General features: G+C 40.2%; 1 protein-coding gene across 1 annotated transcript in view; it reads right to left on the bottom strand.

Annotated features, from left to right (window-relative positions):
• Nucleotides 1-18,953, bottom strand: part of elfn1a (extracellular leucine-rich repeat and fibronectin type III domain containing 1a) — a 73,319-nt gene that overhangs the window by 53,682 nt on the left and 684 nt on the right. The gene's annotated exons all lie outside the window — the stretch shown is intronic.

The raw sequence follows: 18,953 nt of genomic DNA, 5'->3' as shown, positions 1-18,953 counted from the left end.
AGAGATGAGGTTGAATAAAAACAGACAGATAGCTTAGCAAGAGGGGTTAGAGAAGAGAGAAGAAAAACAAGAACTGAAAACAAAGGTGAGAGGAGAGACCAGGAACGGGGGCGATGGAGAGAAGTGAACAGATGAGGACAGTGCGTGCTGCCAGCTCGGCGTGAGTGCATGTGTGTGTGTGTGTATAGCTCGAGGATAATATGGCCACAGCGGCAAAACACCCATCTCGCATCACACTCAACAGGTGGGTCAACAAGGGGCATCTCAAACAGGCAGGCAGGAGCTTATCTTAATTCTGAGGGAGAGAAAATCCAAGATCCCATCCACACTGACTCTCTGTAATCGATGCTGACAGGTAATTCAGAGCAGTGCATGGGAGAGCTTACAGCTTGCAGGAATGGCAGGGCATTTGTGCGGCCTTGGTTGCCACACTCCATGCAATCAAAGCGCTTGGCAGTTCTAATACGTGTCCAGATAAACACGTATTTTATAGGAGCTAAAAACCAATCCAGCAGAGCGCTAATGATGATTGACGAGACAGGAAAGTAAATCTTGAAAGTCACAGGAAGTTATTTGTCTCGCTCTTAGTGACTGCGGCTACAATCAAATTTTCTTATTCAAATAAAATGATGTGAATTTGAGTTGGGCGACAATTCAATATTTTGTTTATTGACTGTCAGTGAAATCGTATAGTACTGTATTATCATGATATGATCATGTAGTTGTAACATTTTAAAAAAATTTCCCCCAAAAGCACAATTAAAACAAAGAAAATAAATTATTAGAACATTTTTTTTCATGTTTTGCTTGATAATGCATTAATTTAATTGTTTCATATGGGATATTATATACATTTATTATTACAAATATTGATATCAGACAAATATAAATTTTGCTATATGAGTTTTAGCCACACCACCCAGCCATTTACAGTAGTACAGTACAAAAATACACTGTCAAGGCATCTATTGACAAGTTTCAGAACTAAGTACCTCCAGTATAGTATCTGACACCTCTGTCTCTGTTTTCCCTCCAAGTCTCTCACTCCACTCTGAGCTTTTTAACTGTCTGAGTCAATAAAAACAATGTAAGAAGGTGAGTAGGCCTCCCACTTGCCCATTTAAGTGTAATGCTGGTGTTTTGGGGTAGAGTCAGACACAGCACAATATTGAGACCAAACCCAGAGGACAAAAAATGGAGGAGTGTTTGTAGGCTACCGGGGGAAGTGTGATGGCTCATGGCCGTGTATCCAGAGCACATTAAAAAGAGAAGAGGAGCCCGGTCTAGCTGGTCCCTCAAAGCTGCCATTGGCACCGCTCCAGTTTTGTGAGAGGACTTGTTACGTAATTCCACAAGAGCTTGTTTTCTCATACTTGACTACTGCTAAAACCGACACGGCTGGCGGTTCACAAAAACCCATGCAATGAATGAAATAATAATGTAATAAAAAAATCTCTGCAGACAAGATGACATGAGCATCTTTAATGATTGTTGAGAGCGGCACTGTATACATACTACATACCATATAGAGATTTTTTTAATCTATTATGTTAAAATAATGAATATTTCTCTAAATATTTGATGATTAATTTACATTATTTTATGGCGTTTTGGTTTTATTCAACAGTTGACAGTAGAGAATGAAAAGCAACATGAGGGGAAAGAATAAGGTGTGGCATGTGACAAAGACCATGAGCCGGATACAGAGTGGTCATCACGGTTACATGGTATGTGTCTTACACCACTGGGTCACCAGGAAGCCCCATGTGGTCAAGCCTTGCATGGCTTGTGATGCATATAAATGCAAATGAATCATGGCAGGGTGGTTCAGGCAATCGCAAATGCAGACAGCAGGCTTTATATAGAAAGATACATGAAAGGAAGCCTGTCTGTTATGAAAGACTTGAGGAAGCTGTAAATATTAACATGGCAGGGATTATGAAAAAAAGGGAATAAAACTAAAGATTATACACATACTCAGAGAGGATAGTGAAATAAATAAATTATGGAGGTTACCAGTCGCAATTTTTAAGCAGATTAATAATTTGATAGTAAATGTAATGCTTTATGTAAATAATGTGATTATGAGAAAGTAATGAGCTCAAGATAGTTCAACAAAAATGCTTAATCTCATAATCTCTCACAATTGCTTTCACAGGGATTACAGATGTCTTTAATTACTTCTATTTAAATTTGTGGAGAAACAAAGGATGAAAACATTGAAATAATTAAAACAATGCCCTCTCCTCTCTTATACTGCATCATTGTATGAGTATGTAAAACAAAATGGCATGTGCAGCTGAGCCTCTAATCTCTTCTCTTCACCCCAAACAGACCCATTAAGCCCAGTAAGTCCATTTGCAGGAGTTAGTGGGTTAAATAAGTGCTTGACCACCTGAGTGACTCAAAGAGGCTAACTGACGTCCGCAGTCGTCAGAAATTCTTGGAAGTGAACTTCTCAAAAATGATTGCACAACATCTGTTGTTTGTGCTTTGTACTGTTGTTCACAAAGGTTTTAGTCTTAAGTTAGTTATCTGTACTAAAGACTGTACTGTAGACGGCTTGACAAGACAAAACTCTTGCACACTTTGGCATGTTGAGAAATGAGACTTCTGTTGAAAGCAGAAACAAAATTACTTCACATCAGGAAATTTTCACAGAAAACTCTCTCAGAAAACACACAACTTTAAATCAATTAAATACAATAGATCCAAAGTTCAAATGTCTCTCTCTTATGGGAGGTCCCCTCAAACTTTTCAGCCCCTGCCTCAGTCCAAACCCTGGCTGCAAGCCGAGCTGCGGGGAGCGCAGCCAATATCGCCTGCAGAACCCAACTCATATCTATTGGCTTTTACACACTGATGCAATCAGACACAAAAACTTTAAAAGCTTTGATGTACACGCTGGCCACCAGCGAATGACATACTTTCTGCAATATTTCATTTTTAACGACGGAAACATCCTGCACTCTTTGTACAGTATGATAAAAGCGGCACGGTGCCACTGCTTTGAACAGTGTCCACATAAAAGATTTATGCAACACGACACATTTCTTTTCCTCATTTCCATCATGCAGGTTTCACACTCAGTGGCAATTATGATGGAAAAGATAAAAATTCTTTGCAACATACGTGTTGTCTAACTCCCATAAATGAGTTCACTTTGGCATGCACAAAATGCATACAAGTCTTATAACAGTACTGTTACTGATGCAGTGGTAGAAGGGTACTGGATACAAGATTATGGACTAAAAGGATTATCATTACTGCCAATTCTAATGTAAATGTTCTCATTATGAAGGGTACTTGAGTACTTGAACATGGGCAGTCTGTTCTCGAGGCTGTAGTTGTAGGTAGTACTCAACATCATCTCAGTCCAGCCACGGTCACATACACTGTATATCTCACTGTGTATCAGATCCGATCAGCCACATGGGAATACTGAAAATCCTTAAACAGCAAGAATAATGAAAAGTGAAAGACCTAAGATTTTTAATTAAAAGTAGAGTGACACTGGCACGTAGCACTAGGCATAAGCATTTAGCTGTGCAAATCAGATTAGACAGAAAAGGATACAGTTAGTCAAGCCTGAACCTCTAATAACAGGGAGCAGAGCCCAACATTCACTACTGTATGCGCTTTTCCCTCGTGGACATATCCGCTTCCTCTGATGTAGATTTATATGCTGGTCAGAATGGATTAGACTTTTTAATCAAGCTCATATCTTAGAAGACTATCAAGGAAAATTAATTGAAATTTCAACCTCTTTTATGCTGTGATTAATGTAATTATAATAAACCAAATTTTTGCTTTACATGCTATATTAAGAGGTTGTCTCACACACACATTTCCAGGAATATGTTTATTCCTATTACGGAAATGAATGATGCTATTACTAATATGCATAATTAATGCTGGAAAGTTATAATATTATTGATTAATGGAAAAACCTTTCAGCTCTCATATTAATAAGGTTACTGTAGTTAATCAGCTCGTATTCAAACATCATTACAATTAAGCTGATCGTCGCGATGAGGGTTCTGAAAGCCTGTAGAGCACATCACAGACAGTTAGTTTTATATGCAAACTCTTTTGATAATTTGCAAATAAATTAAAAAAAAACATTCAAAAGAAGTTTATCATCATGTTATCACTGGCATTACTGTAACATAACAGATGTACCTCTTTGAAAACTTCCCTGGAGGAGGGACTGGAGGCGCAACATGCAGGAATTGACAGAGGGACGGTGCCTGCGGCAGATAGGGTTGAAGTCTGAGCAGGCACACGCAGGGCTAATAGGCACTCTGGCCCTCGAGGGAGGCCTTGTCCTCGAATAAAACATACAATATATATACTGTAGTATACACCGCTCAAGCTTATTCCTGCAGTTCATCCAGCACTCCACTGAGCACTCGGAGGACATTGAAGGGCTTGAGTGGTGTTCGTCTATTTTAATGATACAGGGAGTTATATATTTTACCTTCAGACAATAGAACATCATACTGTAAAACTATTAGCTGAAGCCCAGTTGGCTACAAGTCTGACACCTTTTACCGATACACCCTTAAACGTCTATCATTTCCCTATGAGCTGAGCTGATTTACAGTTCTGTACTGTAACGTATGTACGTCTGCTTTCAGAAATATTTCCTCTTCCTCAAACACGCCATCTACTTGTCATCTATTCCCATAGTGATGTGTCCTCTGGAGGGAGGACACCTGCTTGTGCCATGCAAGAACACTGATTTTTATTGATGAAAAATCCTCTACAGCTAGTTCTGCTCCACCCTTCATTTGCAGGTTATTTCCATGCCCTGACATCATGAGACTCCAGTATTCATCATCTCTCCGAACAGTACTTTGCCCACTAGAACGCCGTGATTGTCTCTGTTTGTCCAGGTCTTTGATGCGGGCAACCGTAATGAACAACCAAGAAGGAGCCCATAAGATTCAAAACACCCACTGCAATTATGAAAGTGGTCATATGCAAGATCCCTATTTTCCTGCATGACTACCATAGCATCAATTTACCCATTCACTTACAGGGTGGACCGTGAATTGCTTTTCCAAGCGCATACTTGCATACAAAATTGTGAATATCACTCAGCTTCTTGATTCAGCAGCGATGATAGTGAAACAATCAACGAACAAAAGATACAAGCGCGAGGACCTGTAATGATTGCTCATGTTTGCATGAGATGACGCGGTAGATTGAGACAATACATACGCTACAGTATAGCGGGGCTGCATGAGAGGATGACAGACTTTGATTGAAACTTGCATTAGTGAAACCATGCACATGGGACAGGTAAATCACACACACATACTGGTGAAAACATACACACACCAGCAGTAGAATCGCTGTACAGCATCCATACTGCAGCTATTAATGAATTGATACATTTCATTTTTTATTTAAATTATTTCATTGATCCTCATGATATTGATGGCTTATCCTCCATGTAATATCTGTGTTTAACAGATCACAAGGGATGCAAACATGCTTTTAGTGTTATTTTTTTTCTCTTTCAGATTTATGTGGAATTTGCCAAAGGTTTTTGGCAGTAGGTTGTAAATGTGAAGATCTTTGGCACCTGTATTTCGCCTAAAGTGGTTGGGGGGAATCTAAATTCAGACAGGTTATGGCGAGCACCCAAATTTTGGTTTTTCTTTTTTTTTTTTAATGGCACTTCTGAACCTCTTCCAACAGTCCATCCTAAAAATGAACGTTATACAACATGTATTGCATATTAAGCTTGTGTTAAACTTGTAACTCTATAAAACCTGTTTCTTTGCACATTTATATTTACCATGTTTTCTCAGTTGTTTTTTTTTTTTTACTTCTGTTCTGTGTTTTATTTTAGTGGCTGTTGTAGTTATGTTTGCATTCCTTTTTTTTTTGTTGAGATTTTAACGCACAGCACATTACTAAAAAGTGAGAAGCAAATGATAGAAATGAGGCGTTCAAGAATAAAACCTTCTGCTCCGACACCTGCTCAATCTGTCTGCTGAAAACTTTCCCAAGTAGCGGAGCAAACTCATCTCGGGGATGGGCAGCATCCATTTATTGAAACTGCTAACACAGAAGACACCTCTAGTATTATTTAACTGCTGCAAATTGCTCAGCAAAAAAATGATAATGATTTGGTTCCTCCTTCGGTGTTCCTGAATCTTACAGGCTGTAACTGTCTTTACTGTGTGATGAGATGGACTAAATCCAGTGGATACAGAGACGAGTTCTAATGTTGACTTGGGTTAAAAAGAGGAATTCTCCTTTAAAAAGTAATCTGAAAATCATGTTATTGCTGACCTGCAGTGGTTGAAGTTTTGTGATTTAGTTTAGTTTAATTTAGTGATTAATGATTAAGTATTATATACAAGGTGTGGTAACTACACCTTGAAATCACAGTTGAGTTATAAGTGCAGCAAAGCACAATTTTGACCACACCCATGAAACTGTGGAGGTCAGAGATCATAGATGAAAGATATCACCCGTGTCTTTGCAGCATTTGGCCATGAAAACCTTTAAACTGTAACCCTACACACTTTAACCAGACAGCTAATCAGTGAGCCGCAATGGTAGAAAAACATGACACACTTTTGAATATATGATAACACAATGTGTCGTAAAATTCCTTGAATATTTAGTGTGAAATGTTTTACAGGGTCAATCAGGGTGACTTGCCAGTTCTTTCTTTAGAGAAATGCACCATGTGATGAACATCATGAACACTGACTTACCTAAACTCACTTCTTAGCAACATCCTGAGGATAAAATAACAGAATATTTTATCAAGGCGCCATATGGAGTAATACTTTGATGGTGTAGCACTGCACACATAAAATAAGAGAATATTTGTGTGTGGTTGGCATTATGTATGCCCAGGGGAAAGGATAGAGTCTGCCCTCACATACAAAACACCTATTGTTCCAATGGGCTTGATTGTTGAGACTTGAACAGTGGGTGTGCAGAGAGAACAATACGCTTCCTGTTTTGTACAGACAAGAATCTACTGAAAGAACCTTTTTGCTTTTCTCCAATTCCTGTTCGTTCTATATTGCACATATTCATCAAATCACAAGGGAGCCTAACTGTACACCCTTTCATTGTGTATAGCTTCACACAGAATTCCAAGTGGTCTTACTAAAGAAGTGGGAAAGCATAATTGGCATACAGGCTTTACACATAATCTCCATATTTATTTGAGGAATAACACCTCACAGGCCTGACAATCTGGCACCCCAGATCCCTTCTCTCTCTCTGTGCTCTGGTCTCACAGTGGGTGATCACCAGGCTGAGCTGATTCGCCCTGAAAGGCAACGCTGTTTAATGAGCAATGGAGGGCGTGAGTGAAGAGACAACAGGTGGAGCGTCAGATTGATGCTCTGCAGCTGGGGATGGACCATTTTTCTTGCCAGCTGTCAGCCTGGATAATATTCGTTAAAGAAGTGTGTTAAGAAAAGTGTTCATGCTACCAAGACATTTTGTCCATGATTTCATCAGCTGTTGGGAGAAATAAGTTATATTCACAAGATGTTATTCATCTGGCTGTTGTTTAGAGATATCAGCTTTCAGGATGGCAGTTATCCAGGTAAATATTGATATGTTCCCAATTCGCTGCTGTAAGCTGCAAGTAGGCTGCCAAGAAAGGTCTTGCATCCGATCTGAATCATGATCTGTAGTATTTGGTAACAGCACTCTCAAAACTTGGCACAGTGTAACTCTGACTTCATTGCTCTGGGCACACCAAATATAGTGATTTTTTTTTCACTTGATGTGGATCAGTTCAGTTATTACTTTAAAAGTCCAGTGTTCTGCCTTGCTTTGTTGGTCTGCAATCAATCTTCTCTGTAAAGGATACACCTTTTTATTGCATTGCTTAATCAGTCACAAAGATAGAAACACAAGGGACTCATTGGGATTCTTTACAAACAGTGCGAGTCTTAATTAATTTATCATGTTGGTTGTTTCGAGGCCCCTTATACAAGTCATTGTGTAAAGCACTTCCACCAAGGCCTTTTCAAGACTTCATTTAGTAGACAACTGCATAGAAACCAGGCTCTTTGAATAATTCCCATCATATTAAAGCCTTTGAATAGTGTCAGTGAACAGTAAGTCAAGTATGCAACAACACTATCCAATATGAGTGTCATGGTACACTGTGGCCTGGTAATGGTGTGAATACTGGCACATTTTTATAAGTAGATGCTGGTATGTTTGCTCCAAGTTTGGAAGCAGTTTCTATGGTAACAATATCCTATCAACACATTTTCTTCACTGACAATCTGTAGATTTAACAAGTATTACTTAGTTAAAATGAAGTAATTCTCTTAAAGCCTGAGAAGAGTCATTGCACGGACACTTTGGAACATGTTGCACTCTTTAATCATGACAAGACACATGTGCTTAGGTAAGCGAATTTGCCCACCAGCCAAAACTTAAAAGCTATGCACCATCTTGACAGAAGTGCTTAAAGGCTTTTAAGTCGAGATGTAAAGATGCATTAAAGGTATTCTGGCAGCTTGCACGCTCTCACTGAGTCACTAGCTATCAAAAGACGCTTTACTTAATTATTTCCTCACAAAACTGACCTTTGATCCCCAGAGTACAACAGTCAAGGTCGTGTGCAGGTTGCAACGGCTAGACATATGGCTGATGAAATTATTGATGAGTCAGTCACCCTATTATTTACAACCTGCCCTTCTCGACTGGTCTTTAAAGCAGTCATCTTCTCTTTCAGTGCAGGTTGACTTTGTGAATCCTTTCTGTGTGATTTTACAAGCTATCGGTCCCTGCTAGAAGCTCAGGTGAGGTATTGAAGGATAGTTCAATGTTGCAGGAACTATCACCTCTGTTTACTGGGAATGTGATGTTTCTACTGTATAATAAAAGAACTATTAAATGTCCCGAAAATAAAAAAGTGGGGAATTTTAGTTTTGTTTCCCTGTCATCTCTCAGCGGGCATAAATACTGAACTTCAATAGTAAAACAAATGCTGGGATTGTAGTGAGATAAAAGCCTTCTGTTACAGCAGCCGCATGGTGAGTCAAGAGGCTGTTACTGCAGGAAGTAGAAAGGATCACTTGCAAACACTAGTGCAGCATTATTCCACATTATGAATGAAATTGTGCCTCCTGATACAATATATAGGAACATTTTTCTTTCTGTGTTCAAAAACTGAAGGATTTAAAACTATGATGTGATTAGTGTTTTCATTATATATCTAAATTGAATAGTGATTCCACATTAGAGTTTAAAAATCCTTCTGATTAAAAGAATCCATCTAAATTTCTTATGCAGTATGCTCTCTCATCTGTGCTCTTAAAGGATATGGCTGGCAATTTTCTATATTGTTCTTACTGTCAACAAATCACACAGCCAAACCAACAACAACAATGATCCTACTAACAAGTATTGTCCGTGTATCCAAAGCCTGATATATCATATTCCTCTGTTGTTGTCCAAAAACTATTAAAAACACGTCATACCATTGCACTGGATGACATGTTCCTTCACCAGGAAGATTATAGTCACAGTAGTTTGTTCATTAACGGCTCCAAAGAGTAATAACAGCAATCACGTCAGAGAGTAGTTCCATGTAAGGCAGACTCCACTGCACATGCATGTTAATGCAATTCCTTTTACAGTGCCTCGCTACCTTGTTGTGCTACAAATCACAACCTCATGACTTTATATAAAAGTTATTTACAATCTACAATGTAGTACAATGTCAAGGTTGTGAAATGTAGTACAACAAGCTTGCAAAGCTCTGAAAACAGAACCTCGTTCCCACGGGAACTGAAAACATAATCGCTGTTATTAGTCTTTGGAGCCATTTCTAAACAAACTAACATGATTGTAATCTTTGTGGTGAAGGAACATGTCACCCAGTGCAGCCATGTGGCTAAATGATGTGTTTTTAATAATTTCTGGACAACAATGGAAGTCGACAGCACAGAGGAATATGATATATCACATTTTGGATACACACACAATACTTTTAAGTAGATCAATTCATTGCTGGTTTGGCTCAGCATATGAGATTTGTTGACAATAAGAAAAATATAGAAAATAGCCAGCCATATCCTTTAAGTATCTCCACATGTTCACAAACATGACATTTAGCAGTTCCTAGGGGACTTCAAGTCATGACAGTCTATGTACATGTTTTTTCTCTCTTTGGACCATGCCTGACTAAACATACAATCTTCCATTTCAGTGTTCTAAGAAAAGTGTTGATGGTAATTATCTTTACAATGTCAACAATGTTAACAAGTCAGAAATTCACTCACAAAGGTCCTTGCTTTTCAGTGATTGGAAGAACACTGTCTGATGTTGACCAAGGTTAACCTTGTTGTCTGGGTCAGCTGGATTTTTGTGGGGGCTTCCCATCAGCCATCAAGCACTCATGAGCATTGCAGTGTGTCTCCTGTATGGCTTCTATAGAGTTGGCTCAATAGGAAGCAATCGGTTTGCTCAAATCATCCATCAGACGGTTGTACGACAATGTGCTTGGCTGCGATGTGAAGGAAGATTAAGGGATGACCTTCACGCAACATCAAAGTGTAGATGAGTCCTGGACTGATCATCTGATTGCTCCTTGTCTTCTTGGCTTTCACTTCAGATGATTGTACACTTAAAGAAATGTTTGTTCAGTCTGTAAGGGGCAATTGGGTGCACGGAGCAAAAACAGCACTACAATCAACCCCTTGAGTTAAAAGATAGAGGCATTATCAAGCAACTTTGTGAGTGGCAAAATAACTTTGTGCTTGAATGGTGAAAGGACAATTCTGGTATAATTGTAGGTTTCACTAATGTCCTGCATTTTATTGCCATTTACATCACTGCAAAATGTTTCTCCAGTTCTTCAATCACATTATGAGACACTGTATTTTTGCTTTTATCATAGTTTTTAACAAGTCTCTAGATACTGCAAGTCAGCCTATTCCCACTAAGGAAGAGGTGCAGCAATTTTAAAATGTAATTGTGTAAAAACAATTTACATTTTCTGCTTGATTTTACAGACTACAGCAGATGGAACAGTTTGTTGTTGTTGGCTTAAATAGGTTGTGATTGTCACAAACAAATGGGACACAAACCTGGAAGCAGTGTGACTGTTTACATGCAGAAAACTAAAGTAAACTTCCAATCATTGGCTGTCATGCTGTGTGTGAATTAATATGAAACAGTGAGTGGTGTGAGCTTCTTACTTAGAGAGATGATTAACCTTTACTAACTGAATTAGAAGTCTCTAATCAATCTGAAAAAAAAACTTATTATAGTGCATGCACAGATACTCTATGATTTAACATTCATAACACATCAATTAACATTTTCAAAATGTAAAAGAAAATGAATACTATATAACTTTTTTTTGATATATTGAATATTTTTAGGAGGCAGAGGCAGAGGAGTAGCCGATTGCGCTACAAGTGTTCATCATCACAGAACAGAAATACTGAGTGTCAAAGCTTTTAAGACCCACATTGTTGCACATTAGCATGTTGACGAAAAAGACAACAAAAATGTGCTTGGAAATGTTTGCTGATGTCACTGAACAGGTTCATTTCCTCGGAGCATCACTGGCTGTGTAAAAGCGCAGACTGAGGTTACTTAACATTCATAGGGTGTCAAACATTCATAGGGTGTCACATCCTGCCTGGACTTTGTTTGTTTTTTGGGAATCTTTGTGTTTGTTCTTTTCCTATGTTGCACTCTGTTCAGTACTTTTGGTCATTTGCTGCTTTTCGTCGTCTTGAAATAAAGACGGTCTCTGTATTTGGGTCCATCCATTCCTGCTACTTCATGACTTGAAGGATCCTACCAGTAATGGACCCAGCAGAGACAAATCCTTTTCAAGGAACCCATCTGGCACTGGGGAGACCTTGATCAGCTAGACAGGCCTCCAAGCTTGCCAGCCACCAGCACCGCCATTCTGCTTCTTCTACACCTGTTGTTCTGGCTCAGATGACTCTGAGTTCTTCTGCTATCAAGCATCTAAGACAGTGAGTCTACCACCAGCCTGCTCCCCAGTTTCTAAGGCTTGGGGTTCTGAGCCTGTAGCCTGCTGGTCCCGAGCCCACTCCTGTTCAAAACCCCTATCTGGGCACCCGCCTAGCTCTGGGAGGCCCCTGTAGCATCCACCAGAATTCCAGTTGTCATGGCAGACAACAACACCACTCATTGGGTTGTCTTGCCACCTTGCCTGTCCGGTCCAGGGCTACTTCTCCTTTTCCCAGCACCTCAGAGCCTCCGCTCTTCAGTGTCCCAAAGACTAAGCCCCTGGTTCCCAGCTTTCAGCTCACGCACCAGCCCAAGCAATCTCTTGTCCCTGCTGAGCTGAAGCAACTCCTCATTCCTGTTGGCATGCAGCAACTTCCCGTTCCCGCTGGCGTGCAGCGGCAGTCCCCTGTTCCTGAGCTACAGCTGTCCTGTCCCTGTCTGCCCGGGGTCATGGAGTCCCTGGTCCTTGGGTTCCTGGTGAGCTGTTTCCTTTGGCTGCTGGGTTTGCTTGCTTTGCCTCCAGAGTCTGCAGCATCCCCAGTGGCTTCACCTCCAGAGGGGCCCCACCTTCGCCGCTGGCCTCCTGGCCAGCCTCCACAGGGGCCGTGCCTTCAGCCATCTGTCCTGCCTCCTGGTCATCCTTCATAGTGGCGTCAGCCATTGCCCCTGCCCTCTGGTTGCCTGCCAGAGGTCCTAAGCTTTCCCTTGGTCCTGACCCCAGGCTTCTCGGCTAAGACTTTTTGCTGTGCCTCTGTTCTTCCCCTGGGTTCGCTGTTCCTGAACTGTCTTGCTCTGCCCCTGTTCATCCTCAGGCTGCCCTCCTGGGTGCCATCTCCCTGGTGTCCTGGCCGCCTGCCTGTGTGCCACCTTCCTGGTTCCCCACACCCTAGCCACCTTCCTGAGCATGACCTTCTTGGTTCCCTGCGCTCTGGCCGTCTGCATGAGTAACACCTCCCTGGCTACCTGCACTTTGTCCTGGCCTAAGGACTGTCAGTTTTGGCCTCCTCCTCATCCCCGTTTTACGTCAGCCATCCATTCTGTGTCCCTCGGTGGCATTTGTAGGACATCTGGAATCCGTCCCTTAAAGGGGGGGTGGGGCATTCTGTCACATCCTGCCAGGACTTTGTTTGTTTTTTGGTACTCATGTGTTTTTGTTCTTTTGGCTGGTGCACTCTGTACTAGACTTTGTTTATTAGTTCAGTTAGTATATAAGTCTTGGTCTTGAAATGAAGATGATTTTCTTCAGCCCTGCTTTCCAGTCTCTGCATTTGGTTCCACCCATTCCTGCTACTTCATGACATAGGGAGCTACAGTATGTATTATCATGGTGTTACTTTTGACACCTATCGACCCTTAAAGAATTTTCACATCATTTGATGAAAATCATTTGCTTTCAGTGTGGCATATGGGAGCTGCCTTTATTCACGGAGCATCTGTCGTCTTTAAAGGCTGCTGGTTTAAATTTCATAACTGGTAGGAAACTGCAAGCTACCTAATCACACCACATTACCAATCAGGGATCTAATCAACTACATCTTCTAACACTATTTGCGACTACACTGAAATCTAATACACTTATCTAAACAAAAGATGCACAGCTCACAACGAAACACAGCATATTAAGTCTGCCTTATAAAATGGCTTTAATTTGATAGACTGACAGCTCACAATCTTAAATATATTTTCTTATTTGAGCGTGTTGGACTTTGCAGACCTACTGCTTGGGATTTATATTTCCCCAAGTAACCAATTAATGTGATTGGTGTCTGTCTTTTCCGGGATAGAGAGGATGTTTGTGTGTGTTCTGCAAGTACACGTATAGTATGCCTAGTTGTGTGAGTACCATATCTTCTGATCATTTTTATGATCCTTAAAATGTTACAAAGCTCTAATTTATATTATACCATAAAAATGGTATTTGCACTGAAGATAATCAGCTTCGAAATGCGTCATCATGATACATTGTCATCCATCTTCATTCACACCTGATGACAAGTGACCTCTTCAGTGCAGCTATTTTGTGTGAAGAATTCAAATTGGAAGGATACTGTGTGATGTTTCATTGCATTATAGGATGTGCAGTCACCAGATCACACTCTGTTTTGATCCATTTCTAGCATGATGTCAACCAAAGAAAAAGGAATAATCACACCTGTGTCTGCAACCCACATAAGCTACTTAATGATAGCTAAATATGGCTTTTATAACTGCTATTACTAAGATTGGCGTCTTACAGCTTGTGATCCTTTATAGAATGCCGATGATTGTCAGAGCAATAATTTTATTCAAAGTCAAACTTTGAAGTAAAGGCCTATATGGCAAGTGATTTGCAGTAAAAAAAAAAATATTTTGAAGGTAGTAATTTATGTTACGGACTTTACATGAGTCATATGGACAAATAGTGAATGTTAAATCATGCATGAAGTTAATGTAATTCTCCATATTTGCACATTAAGATATCATAATTTGGAGCCAACCGTGGTTGATCAGTTATATGTGCAAACTCCCAATAGAAATTAAGAGACATTTTATGATCTGTAGGTGGCAGGAAGGGAAGAGAAACTAAACATAATCATTGCCTCTTAAAGAAATTGGCTTTAGGATTTCATTAAGTAATGACCCCGATCCTTTGGGGTTTGGCTCAGCTATTCAAATATATATTAGTGCATGATGATATTATTATACTATTTGACAATCTCTTAAAAATATGCTTCCATTTGGAAGAGAATATGACTGATAACAGTTCAGTTTCATAAACAAAAAAGACAATAAGATAACACTTATTTTTGTGCCATGTACAGAGGAAATAAGCCTTGCATATAGTGAGACAGCTCTATATTGGTGTGTAGTGTGTCTACAAACTACATTGGTGTTATTAGTATATGGAGTTATAATGTTTAAAGACCCTTTACTTGCCACCCTACATTTCATCTGTAATAAGAAGGTGAGCCACACACCAAAAGGCACAACAGACTGCGGTATGATCATCATTATATACATAATCTGATGTCACAAAGAGCATGAATTCAGCAAAGGCGATCAGGGATGTCCTCTGACACGCACTCACTAAGAAACCAAACAAAAGAGTCCTGCTTCCAAAGTGAGCTTTGACAGAACTGTTATGTATCGCCAGCTTTAATGGGCTCTCATGTACAAGCTATTCATCAAGCAGAGCCGGAGCCTGCAGATACACTGCCATGGTGTTTTGCATCCCGGCATCTAATTACTTTGCAGAGGAGATGGCAAGGAAGAGACAGAGCAATGTTCGATGCACCTCACTCTGCCATTTCGTAATGCTTGTTTACTAAAGGGCTTCGTCTATCATAAAGCAGCCAGCAGGTGGCTGGGGAAACTACACAGAAACGTTTCTGGCACTGGGGCGGAATAATTTTTGCGCACTCCTAAATTAATTATGACTGATTCACACCCTCCAGTGAATCCCTACATCTCCGGGTTGATCCCCACAATCTGTCAATGGTCCAGTTGCTTATACCAACTTTACTGTTTGCAGCTTTCCGCTCACGTACATGCATTCTCCTCAGCTCTGTGGGCTGATCAGTTTTCAAATGGTAGTCATCTCATTTTCTACTGAGCTTGTATCCAGCACATAAAATGTTGGTAAGTAAGAAATAAAAGTACCAAGCAATAATGGTCACATCTACCATGTTTTTGTTTCCTTGGAATGTGGCTGGAATCCAAAGGGCCTTTGCTGCCACTTTCAATGAACTCCCCTGAGTAAACTCAAATATATTCTTTCCTGAGATGAGACCAGGCCACAGCTCTGTGAACGCAATGTGTAGTTAATGACTCATGAGCTGCTGATTCAAGGTGAAGTTTGCTAATGTTTTTGGGGTTTTTTTGCATGCTTGCTAGGAGGTATCATCTCAGCAAAAGTGCATCTTTGTTTTGCAGCGGCTAAATAAAATGTGCCCCCGGCATCTGCATTTAAGGGAGCCAGCAGTTTTTGTATTCAAAGCCTTATCTGTTAGTTACAGCCTTTATTAGATATTGGAAATCTTCAACCAATTGCCCTCTTTCCTGAATGTTAAGTTACTGTCAATAACATTTCCTTTTCATGTGTGTTGTCCTGAGGCGCAACTCTGACAGTGTCATTGAAGGTCCTGTCCTTCAGCACAGAGAGCTCTTCACAAGTCTGGCCACTGCAAAAACAGAATTTGAAATGCTGAGAAATTATAATGCATGAATTTCTATATGTTTTTAAAGCTAAAATAATAAGTAGCAGTTAGCTCTGGGTAGCTACTATATCATCAAACAAACAAGCCAATGAATGTTGACCTTTTGTATTTCAGAAGTTGTTTTCTATTAAAAGTGAATAACATTCCTATCTTTTATGGGAAATGTTATATGGTTCATATTTTATTAATGTACAATGTGCTGACATATTTTGGGCTGTAACTATCTACAGCGTCTTATCCAGACATTTAGCACGGAAAAAGAAAGAAGACATCTTTCCTTCCTTTGTTTTGTTTTCCCTCTGTGACTAATTTCACATCCTTATAGCATTCCCCACCGCTGGGGTAAAAGAGCTCATTCTTCCTCTTATAAAACAGGTGAGTATCACATGGGACACTTGAGACTGAGGAAGCGCAACAGCTCTTGTAAAATGGCACGCAGCTACTCACAGCACAGGAAGTTGCCCTATTGAATTTTACGGTTGTGAAAAGCTGTGGAGCTCGAACTGAAATACACCATGCTGTTGTACCATATGTTTCACAGTGCTGGTCTCTTTGATTACACTTTCCACATTGTTAACTGTATAACAACACCATCTCCGCTTGAACATACAGCCGGCCAAGCCTCGGTAACTTTTCTACAACATGACAGCAGTGTGAAAAAATAAATATTTGCGTTCTTTGTATAGGGTTTTTGCTGTCACACACAAACACCATCAATAACATAACTATACACTGACTATCAACAGGATCACCAATACAGGATAGATTAAAACATGATTTTATGTCCTTTTTCTTAATAGAAACTGCAGAAGTGACAGTCACCATTCAACCAACCACCAGGACAGTCTGTCCAGGATATGTTTGAAATCTAGGTTCCTGTGAGCATGAAACTGTAGCTGTAACAGTCCTCTCCATAGCACTACATAAATGAATATGTACAGTACAACATGAGTTCAATCTCTCTCAATTCAGATCAAATAGGTTTATCTCAGACTAACTTGACAGCAAAGAGTTTGAGATGCCTCAATTTTAGTCGTCCACAGTATAGAGCCGTGGATAACTGTAATGTGTTCTGCTATTTCCATTTAGAAAGGTTGGTCACATTTCCAAAACCGTTGTCCCCCTAGGATATCTGCCTCTTTCAAACAGCAATTTATCGAACGGGGCAGCCTCGTCTTTTCCACTCCTCACCGTTATGAGAAGCTGTAATTCTCTCTCAGTATCCTCAGCACGATCTCTCTCTCTCTCTCTCTCTCTCCTCCACAAAGAACCAAGCTCAGGCAACTTGCATACAAAATAGCTGACTCAATCATCCAGCTGCATAATCAAGATAAGGGAGACGGGGACAGGAAAAGGGAGATGTGAAGGCTAATGCGAGAGACAGCTTTAGCAACAGCAGCAAAACTAAGATGTTGGGAAACAGTCATAACTCTAGACATTAAAAGTTGGGAGAAGTAAGATACTGTGGTGATTCACACTGATGGCGAATGCTAAGCTGGGGCTGATCTTCTATATGAAATGATTGGAATGAGAACAACCGCTGCCAATTAATACAATGCCTGCAGTTCAGTGGCACAAGACGTATTGTTTGAGCTTTATATCCTAAATGCTTTCCTGCCTTTAAATGCCACTAGGACAGTAACACATTCTTTAACCGAAGCAAGAATGATACAGCACTCCTACACCTACGTCCACGGGTGCAGCTGAGTGAAACGCCAGTGAATTGTTCCTATAAGCTTGTCATTTCTCTGGCTGTTTTGTGACTGCAGGTGCAGGTTACATTAAACTTGGCATTGTTTCAGCATTTTTGACCCCCCCAACCCCACCCCCACCCCAACCAACACCACCACCACCTCTTTCTCCCCTGACAGAGACCTTGAATCCAGGGAGTCTTCATTTGTGTGAAAGACTTAATATAGCTGGCTAAACATCTTTGGAAATTAGCCCTCTGCTGACTAAAAAAAAAAAAAAAAGAAAAGAAAAAAAAGAAGAAGAAGAAATCAATCCATATCAAGGTTTGTGTCAAATAAATCCACACATCTAGCCTACCGTGCAGTATATAGTATGCATTTCCCAGACAGATGGTACAGACGCAGCAAAATCCTCAGCTAATCTGAGTGCAGGGCTACTGTAAGTACAAGCCTGTATAATGACAGCATAATGGCTAAGGCTATGCAAAGCACTAATCATTTAATATTTTTGTTTTAAACTGTCAAAATCACAACATTTGCCATGACTTAATGCAGGGCGTTACAATGATATGGTGTCTTGGAAGCTTCATGTGCAGACTCGACAAACTGGCTTGTCATTTTGTGACTGTGGTGTAGGCTGGGTAGGCCTAGTGTTGTTATTTATTTTTTTTTTTTTAATGAATAATAATTAGGCAAAGTAAACCTTCATATTAGCACTGAGTTTCTCATTTATATACATATTAGTATCATGTTCTGTGTCTGATTCTCTGACATAAAGTTCAGCCTTGACTGGCGCACTGAGGCGGCCCGGGAGCTGTCCGTGGTGCTGAAGCGACATCTCAAGCGGGCGGCTTTACTGGAGGTTTACACTTGCAAAGTACCGACTACAGTACTTTTCACTAGAGCTTTAATCAGGTGGAGTGTTTGCAGAACAAATGCAAATCCGTTGTGTCGCAAATGCTACTGTTTAGACAAATGAATATTGAGATTAATAAATGTTAAAATAGAGAAAGTTAAGGGTACTGACATTATTTGCGACATGAATCGCAGTCAAAGCAAATAA

Source organism: Thunnus albacares, chromosome 17 (assembly GCF_914725855.1).
Source record: "Thunnus albacares chromosome 17, fThuAlb1.1, whole genome shotgun sequence".
NCBI classification, from domain to species: Eukaryota; Metazoa; Chordata; class Actinopteri; order Scombriformes; family Scombridae; genus Thunnus; species Thunnus albacares.
The sequence above is the reverse complement of the archived record's forward strand: the minus strand, read 5'-3'. Positions and strand labels throughout refer to the sequence as shown.